Source organism: Salmo salar, chromosome 04 (assembly GCF_965601325.2).
Source record: "Salmo salar chromosome 04, fSalSal1, whole genome shotgun sequence".
Classification (NCBI taxonomy): domain Eukaryota; kingdom Metazoa; phylum Chordata; class Actinopteri; order Salmoniformes; family Salmonidae; genus Salmo; species Salmo salar.
The window spans coordinates 24,318,237-24,327,921 of record NC_138294.1 but is presented as its reverse complement, the minus strand read 5'-3'; the positions used below and the strand labels follow the sequence as shown (position 1 = coordinate 24,327,921).

The window sequence follows — 9,685 nt, the reverse complement described above, 5'->3', positions numbered from 1 at the left end:
GGCTCAGGCTTGCCACTAGATCACCCTGCACTGGGCGCGAACTCATGAGGCTCGGAGGCGGAGCACGGTGCTTAGACCTCTGCGCTACTGCAGGTCACAATGCTCTAGAAATTACTTAAATCACTTGTGCTACCCAAACTATAGAATAATAATTGGAAATTGTAAAAAACATGTAATTTCAATTATTCATACCTCTGTTCCAAATTACCCCACTGTGTCCCTTACAGCCTGTTTTTTTTCCTCAGCGAGTACTGGCGGCTAGCTGTTGTTCCACAGGAAGATTATCTCTAACCCAAACACCAGATGGCTGCCTCTAATTTAATATCAGTCCTAATGCTTAATCCCTCTGTTTGTCATGTGACCTTGTATTGAAACATTTACTTCTTCAAATGACTAAGATATTGCATTACTAGAGTGCTATCTGAAAGCCAATTACCATTCACTTTGTTCCTTCACACTTATTAAATGTCTATTTTAAGATTCATATGTAATGCTTTGGAGGGATCAATATGTATTAACTGGACTGGCACTCTATATCAGTCCCCTGTATATCGCATTTTCTGTCCATAATAAGTCTCTACCTAGCATTTTAAACGGTTGATTAGGTGAATACAGAACATCATTGGTTCTATTTAACATGGTATGGGGTTTATTTCAAAATGTATTACCAGGGTGGAAGAAACATTTTAAGTGTTTATAGTTTTATTGGTTAGGGGTAAGTCAAATCCTACACAATGCTTTAACCCTATCTTTCTCAAATGATCCATAAAGGGACCACTCTGAACATTTCTCAGAATACTTTTTACACCACTTACGTATGTCTAATTGTGGGTGAGCAGGTTGTATATATATTTGTTCTATTGTTACTTCATCAGATCTCTAGTAACCCATTATACATTTGTGTTACATCACAAATTCCTCCTCTACACCAGTGTTCTATTCATACAGGGGTTTAAATATTCACTCTAGTCTTCTATTTAACAGCATATTCAGGAATAATACTATTTTCTTTCATATCTACATACAGAATCCCTATATAATGTTATAGATCTGAAAACTCAGCTCACACAGAACTGGTTGGGGTATTCATTATTTTCCTTATATAACTATACTTAGGTATTCACATCACTCCATGTGCATCTTCAACGATTCTAAATGCCTACAATAACACCTCGTGCTATTATCAGTGGTTCTCAGACCACGTAGACTTTTCTATCGTTACATCCTATGTATCTTCAACGGTTCTCTTGCCGCTACTTCCTATACACTAGTAGTCCCTGACTACGATGGGCCGTGGTGGATGGAATCCCTCGATTGAATCCCTACATTATTACCCCATGTGCATCTTCAATGATTCTCTTGTCGTTACTTCCTATGCACAATATGCATCTCCTACTTTGCCTTCTGAAAGTATTCAGACCCCTTGACTTTTTACACATTTTGTTAGGTTACAGCCTTATTCTAAAATTGATTAAATAGTTTTCCCCTCATCAATCTACACACAATACCCCATAATGACAAAGCAAAAAAGGTTTTTAGACATTTTTGCTAATTTATAAAAAATACAAAACTGAAATATTACATTTACATAACTACTCAGACCCTTGTCCCAAAGCCACTCCTGCATTATATTGGCTTTGTGCTTAGGGTTGTTGTCCTATTGGAAGGTGAACCATTACCCCAGTCTGAGATCCTGAGTGCTCTGGAGCAGGTTTTCATCAAGTTTTCTGTACTGCTCTGTTCATCATTGCCTCGATCCTGAATAGTCTCTCAGTCCCTGCCACTGAAAAACATCCCCACCGCATGATGCTGCCACCACCATGCGTCACTGTAGGGATGGTGCCAGGTTTCCTCCAGACGTGACGCTTGGAATTCAGGCCAAAGAGTTCAATCTAGGTTTCATCAGACCAGAGAATCTTGTTTCTCAGGGTCAGAGTCCTTAGGTGCCTTTTGGCAAACTCCGAGTGGGCTGTCATGTGCAATTTACTGAGGAGTGGCTTCCGTCTGGCCACTCTACCATAAAGGCCTGATTGGTGGAGTGCTGCAGAGATGGTTGTCCTTCTGGAAGGTTCTCCCATCTCCACAGAGGAATTCTAGAGCTCTGTCAGATTGACGATCGGGTTCTTGGTCACCCCCCTGACCAAGGTCCTTCTCCCGTTATTGCTCAGTTTGGTCGGGCGGCCAGCTCTAGGAAGAGTCTTGGTGGTTCCAAACTTTCGCCATTTAAGAATCTTGGGGACCTTCAATGCTGCAGAAATTGTTTGGTACCCTTCCCCAGATCTGTGTCGACACAATCTTGTCTCGGAGCTCTACTGAAAATTCCTTCAACCTCATGGCTTGTTGTTTTGCTCTGGCATGCACTGTCAACTGTGGGACCTTATTGAGATAGGTGTGTGCCTTTCCAAATCATGCCCAATCAATTTAACCTGTTTAGGATAGGGGGCAGTATTTTCACGGCCGGATAAAAAACGTACCCGATTTAATCTGGTTATTACTCCTGCCCAGAAACTAGAATATGCATATAATTATTTTATTTGGATAGAAAACACCCTAAAGTTTCTAAAACTGTTTGAATGGTGTCTGTGAGTATAACAGAACTCATATGGCAGGCCAAAACCTGAGAAGATTCCATACAGGAAGTGCCCTCTCTGACCATTTCTTGGCCTTCTATAGCCTCTTTATGGAAAATAGAGGATCTCTGCTGTAACGTGACATTTTCTAAGGCTCCCATAGGCTCTCAGAAGGCGCCAGAACGGGGAATGATGACTCTGCAGTCCCTGGGCGAAAAACAGTAGGGCTTTTGGAAAGTGGTCGCTCTGAGAACGATGACAAGGGTGCGCACGTGCATGTGAAGACTCCATTTTCTATTTTCAGTGTTTGAACGAAAACAAGGTCTCCCGGTCGGAATATTATCGCTATTTTACGAGAAAAATCGCATAAAAATTGATTTTAAACAGCGGTTGACATGCTTCGAAGTACAGTAATGGAATATTTTGAATTATTTTGTCACGATACGCGCCGGCGCGTCACCCTTCGGATAGTGTCTTGAACGCAAGAACAAAACGCAGCTATTTGGATATAACTATGGATTATTTGGAACCAAAACAACATTGGGTGTTGAAGTAGAAGTCCTGGGAGTGCATTCTGACGAAGAACAGCAAAGGTAATCCAATTTTTCTTATAGTAAATCTGAGTTTGGTGAGTGCCAAACTTGGTGGGTGTCAAAATAGCTAGCCATGATGGCCGGGCTATGTACTCAGAATATTGCAAAATGTGCTTTCACCGAAAAGCTATTTTAAAATCTGACACCGCGATTGCATAAAGGAGTTCTGTATCTATAATTCTTAAGATAATTGTTATGTTTTTTGTGAACGTTTATCGTGAGTAATTTAGTAAATTCACAGGAAGTTTTCGGTGGGTATGCTAGTTCTGAACGTCACATGCTAATGTAAAAAGCTGTTTTTTGATATAAATATGAACTTGATTGAACAAAACATACATGTATTGTATAACATAATGTCCTAGGAGTGTCATCTGATGAAGATCATCAAAGGTTAGTGCTGCATTTAGCTGTGGTTTTGGTTTTTGTGACATTATATGCTAGCTTGAAAAATGGGTGTGTGATTATTTCTGGCTGGGTACTCTCCTGACATAATCTAATGTTTTGCTTTCGTTGTAAAGCCTTTTTGAAATCGGACAATGTGGTTAGATAAAGGAGAGTCTTGTCTTTAAAATGGTGTAAAATAGTCATATGTTTGAAAAATTGAAGTTTTTGGATTTCTGAGGTGTTTGTAATTCGCGCCACGCTCTATCATTGGATATTGGCGAGGCGTTCCGCTAGCGGCACATCTAGATGTAAGAGGTTAACTTACCACAGGTAGACTCCAATCAAGTTGTAGAAACATCAAGGATGATCAATGGGAACAGGATGCACCTGTCCTCAATTTCGAGTCTCTTATGTAAATTAGGTATCTGTTTATTTTTAATACATTTGCATAAAAAAATCTTAAAGCCTGTTTACGCTTTGTCAATATGGGGTCTTGTGTATAGATTGCTGAGGATTTTTTTTTATTTAATCCATTTTAGAAAGGCTGTAACGTAACAAAATGTGGAAAAAGTCAAGGGATCTGAATACTTTCCGAAGGCACTGTATATTTAATAACACCATGTGTCATTGTTAGTGGCTGCAGACCACGTAGACACTTCTTCAATAAATGCCTACAGACAGCTGTCAGCTGGGCTTTCCATGGTACTGTTACGCCCTCGCTCTAGTCTTCTATAAGACTAGTGAATAGCCTTCTCTATAAGACTATGGGTACCTTTCTATGCATTATTCACCTTAATTGTATTGGTTTTATAATAAATTAAAAAAATACATTTAAAATTGGCTTACTGAAATTATTTCCCATCCCTCAATTGTTCGCGGATGATGTGTCTCCTCCTGGGCAGTTAACAATAAGGGTCTGGTCTGGGCGGGTCTCGTCATCTTTTGGTCAGACGGGAATTTCCCTCAAAATGCGCCACCGGTTTTCCTCGCAGACCCCCAACTGGAAAGCTCTGCAGGCAGAATCAATCATCCAGTTCGTGATGCCAAATTGTTGTGGAAATTCTTACACAGGGAGACTCAAAAAGTCAATCATAAATTAATCATTGTTTATTATCAGCGTGCTGGAGAGGTTCCAACCAACTCAATGCATCAAGTACACATGTCAATCTACTGGGGCAGTCCCGTCATTTCTTATATACAGACAAGTTATATTTGCATGATTTAGCTTATTCATAATTCATATTTAATTAATCAATAACGTTTGCATGTGACAGACCAATACCTCAAAAGGCTTCTCTCTAAGCTGTGACCTTGAAACGGAGATATCCCTTTCTCTAAACAAGGTTCTGGGCTGCCAAATTGCAGATCGTGATAATGAGGATTCGTTCAATCAGTCACTTGCATGAATACAGAAATAGGTTTTTACAAAAACACAAACGTAAACATTTCCATCACACACATTCAATACCGCCTTGCACACGCTTCCCTGCATCTAGCTGGCCTAAGGTGTAATCATTAGTCCAACAGTTGCAAACGAGAGTTTCTATTGGACAAAGCCAGGTATGTTTATCCCCATTGTGTTCTGTTTGCTTCTGTTTAAGAAACGTTTTTTAACAGAATTGGCGGAATGAATACACCCCTGATCACACAAACAATTCACTTTCATAGCTACATACAAACAGCTTGTTGTATTCCTTCTCGTATGCACTCTCCTCTCACCTTTTCCCTTTGCTTGTGGACTTCAATCCACAACACATTGTGCATTGCTGTCTGTTACCAGGCTGTCTGTTACCAGGTGAAAAAGCATTTCCAAGCAAAACCTTCATATTATAACTGCTACACACAGCCTACATTGTTGTCACCATATTAGCTAAAGTAACGTCATAGTCAACATAGCTAATAGAACTAATGCGTTAGTAAACCCGCTACAATCATGCAGTACAGTCACCGAGGCCCCCCGGTGGCAATAAATTTGTAAAACCAAAAGCTTACCTTGACTTGGAAGATTTCCAGTGTTGGATAGTCATAGCTAGCTAACATCGCACCCTCTGTTTGAGCCGGGTGTTTGAGTAGGCTAAACTAGCTAGCTGCATTTGCTAGATGTGAAAAAAGTGATGAAGTATAGCTCTCTCGCTCCTCCATTTTTGAAGAAATTAATTTGTTCAAAACATTAACTATTGTCTTTGAGTCAACTACTCACCACATTTTATGCACTGCAGCGCTAGCTAGCTGTAGCTTATGCTTTCAGTACATTCTCTAATCCTTTCATTGGGTATAAAACGTGTCAGTTCATGCTGCAAGAGCTCTGATAGGTTGGAGGATGTCCTCCGGAAGTTGTCATAATTACTGTGTAAGTCTATGGAAGGGGGTGAGAACCATGAGCCTCCTAGGTTTTGTATTGAAGTCAATGTACCCAGAGGAAGACTGAAATTAGCTGTCCTCCGGGCTACACCATGGTGCTACCTTAGAGTGCTGTTGAGGCTACTGTAGACCTGCATTGCAAAACAGTGTGTTTTTAATCAATTATTTGGTATTGTGAATATATTTTGTATAGTTTTATCTAAAAAGGACAACTTTTTAAATGTTTAACTATTTTTATTAAATTCACTGAGGAGGATGGTCCTCCCCTTCCTCCTCTGAGGAGCCTCCACTGATGAATACAGATGATACATAGGCGCATCATTTTACCATAAAATTATGTTGGAAATGTCCATGGTGAGTTGGGGAGAAAGATTTTTTTTTAAGATAAAAAAAAGTCAAATTAATCAAAGGAATAGATCAGTGGGCTACAGCCAAGTCGCCTGCAGCAGGCCTACTGGGCGGAGGGGGTGAAACACCAGCTGGTCCTACTTCAGGTATGCGATGTTGCATCTCTTTTGCTGTTCAAAGAAAGCGGGTCCTTTCTTTTGAGGCGTACCTTTCGGAGAAGTCTTCATTGATGAAGAACTGAGATAAGAACTGAGCTCTTTGGCCATGCACACCAGTGGTGGGTTTGGTGTTGAAATGAGAATGCATACGCAGATAAGAACCCCATGCCTACTGAAAAATACGGTGGTGTATCTTTTATGGGGCTGTTTTGCTTCCACTGGTCCTGGGGCCCTGGTTAAGGTCAACGGCATCATGAACTTTACCCAGTACCAGGACATTTTAGCCAAAAACCTGGTTGCCTCTGCAAGGAAGCTGATACATGGCCTCAAGTGGATCTTCCAGCAAGACGATAACCACAAGCACACATCAAAATCCACAAAGAAATGGTAAATTGAATCAAATCCCATTGAAAACCTGTGGTTTGAATTGAAGAGGGCAGTCCATAAGCGCAGACAAAGGATACCAATGATCTGGAAAGATTCTGTATGGAGCAATGGTCTAAGATCCATCCTCCCAATGTGTTCTACAATTTTAGAAAACATTTTCGAAAAAGGCTCAGTGCTATAATCTTAGCACGGTGAGGTATTGAAAACAGGAGTGTCAATCATTTTGACCCCTATCTTTTTGTGAAAATCTTTCTCTGAGCAATTGTATTAGTATAAAATACCATACATTTAAAAAATAAAATTGCATATAGCTCAGTATTTGAATTATGTATTTTATTCAGTCATTTTTGCTCATCTTTATCAAGTGTGTCAATTTCAGATCCCACTGTGTCTTCCCTAATTGTTAAAGATACATTATGATGCTTGCAACGTCTGAGCAGGGGAACGCGACCATGATGTGGTTAGCTGATACGTAAAATACATATCCAGGTGTTGTAAGATCTGACAGGTGTCAGCAACATATAAGCAGAGAAGCGTGCCCATTGAGATGAGCACGATGCAAGACTTAACTGTCACACAGAGTATCTGCGGCTTTGCGCGTGTGCTTCACACTGCTATAAACGTGGTAGCTCTGGGATCAAAACAGCTGAGAAGTTTAGTGTCACGCTTCAATGCTTCTGGTTGTTGCAGGAATTTACCCACTACTACTGTTTACTTGGTGCATCTACCTCACATCTCGCTGAGTCTACCTTTAAAGCAAGGGTGAGGGGAGTTCCTTACTAATTAGTGACCTTATTTCATCAATCAAGTACAAGGGAGAAGCGAAGGCCCTCCATGGAATGAGTTTGACACGTGCTTTAAAGGGACAGTTCACCAAATGACAAAATGACATATTGGTTTCCTTACCCTGTAAGCAGTCTATGGACAAGGTTTGACATCAGTCCATGCTTTGGTTTAGTTTCCCTGGCACTGTTTCCAAATGCTAACGTTTTAGCATTTGTGGCAAAAAATCCCATTCAAGTCATGGTACCGACATTTTTTTGCATGGTTTGCCGTCATACCTTGACCATAGACTGCTTACAGGTTAAGGAAACCAATGTGTCATTTGGGTAAACTATCCCTTTAAACCTAACCTATGACCTGACCCATCACCTTATGTATTACTGCCACACAGTGGCAAGAAGGGACATCAAAAACTATACAACACATAAATGTCTGTTAGCCTCCCACGCGCAGGTTACTTTCTGTCCCTAAAACTGACACTAAATAATATAAACAAAATATATTTTTTATAAAACTTAAAGTAAATAACAACTAGTAAATCAGATCTGAAAACTAACCAAAACTACATTTCAAACAAAAATCTTAAATCGTATAGAAATGAAAAATGAATATAAAAACACAACTATGGGCCTCTCGAGTGGTGCAGTGCTAGCTATGCCACTAGAGATCCTGGTTCGAGTCCAGGCTCTGTCAAAGCCGGCCGCAACTGGGAGACCCATCATGGGGCAGCGCACAATTGGCTCAGCGTCATCCGGGTTAGGCCGACAGGGATGTTCTTGTCCGATCGTGCACTAGCGACTCTTGTGGCGGGCCGGGCGCAATGCACGCTGACACGGTCACCAGGTGTACCGTGTTTCCTCCGACACATTGGTGCGACTGACTTCCGGGTTAAGTGGGCATTGTGTCAAGAAGCAGTGTGGATTGGTTGAGTTGTGTTTCGGAGAACGCACGGCTCTCGACCTTCGCCTCTCCCGAGTCTGTACGAGAGTTGCAGCGATGGGGCAAGACTGTAACTACCAATTGGATACCACCAAATTAGGGAGAAAAGGGGCAAATTTTTTTATAATAATAAATAAAAACAACTATAGTAACCTTGGTAGAAAGATTTTTAAAATTGCTTATTTATTTTTAGGTGGAGGTGGGATTAATTTAAGAGGTAGGGTTTAACATTTTCGGAAGATGGGCAGGGACTCTGCTGTTCCACCATTGTGGTGCCAGGACAAAGAAGAGCTTTGACTTGGCTGAGCTTGAACTGACCTACCTGTAGGAGTGGGATGGCCAAGAGACCAGAGTTCGCAGAAGAGAGTGTAAGGGTTGGGGTGTAGGTTTTGAGAATGGAAGAAGTTTGGAACCAACAAGACTCATCCTAGAGCTGGCCGCCCGGCCAAACTGAGCAATCGGGGGAGAAGAACCCGAGGTGCCCAAGAACCTGATGGTCACTCTGACAGAGCTCCAGAGTTCCTCTGTGGAGATGGGAGAACCTTCCAGAAGGACAAACATCACTCCAACACTCCACCAATCAGGCCTTTATGGTAGAGTGGCCAGACGGAAGCCACTCCTCAGTAAAAGTTACATGACAGCCCGCTTGGAGTTTGCCAAAAGGCACCTAAAGGACTCTCAGACCATGAGAAACAAGATTTTCTGGTCTGATGAAACCAAGACTGAACTCTTTGGCCTGAGTACCAAGAGTCGCATCTGGAGGAAACCTGGCACCATCCCTACGGTGAAGCATGTTGGTGGCAGCATCATACTGTGGGGATGTTTTTCAGCAGCCGTAACTCTGAGACTATTTAGGATCAGGCAAAGATGAACGGAGCACAGCGAGATCCTTGATGAAAACCTGCTCAGGACCTCAGACTGGGGCGAAAGTTCACCTTCCAACCAGACAACGACCCTAAGCACACAGCCAAGACAACGCAGGAGTGGTTTCGGGACAAGTCTCTGAATGTCCATGAGTGGCCCAGCCAGAGCCCAGACTTGAACCCGATCGAACATCTCTGGAGAGACCTGAAAATAACTGTGCAGCGACCTGATCTGCAGAGAAGAATGGGAGAAACTCCCCAAATACAGGTGTGCCAAGCTTGTAGCGTCATACCCAAGA

At 41.7% G+C, this 9,685-nt stretch overlaps 1 long non-coding RNA gene across 1 annotated transcript in view; it reads right to left on the bottom strand.

The window, feature by feature from the left end:
- The window catches only part of LOC145878615 (uncharacterized), a 40,825-nt gene that overhangs the window by 23,977 nt on the left and 7,163 nt on the right, over nt 1–9,685 (bottom strand). The window contains exon 2 of the long non-coding RNA XR_014392107.1: nt 4,394–4,557. This is a non-coding gene — a long non-coding RNA (uncharacterized LOC145878615). The remainder of the gene's footprint in view (nt 1–4,393; nt 4,558–9,685) is intronic.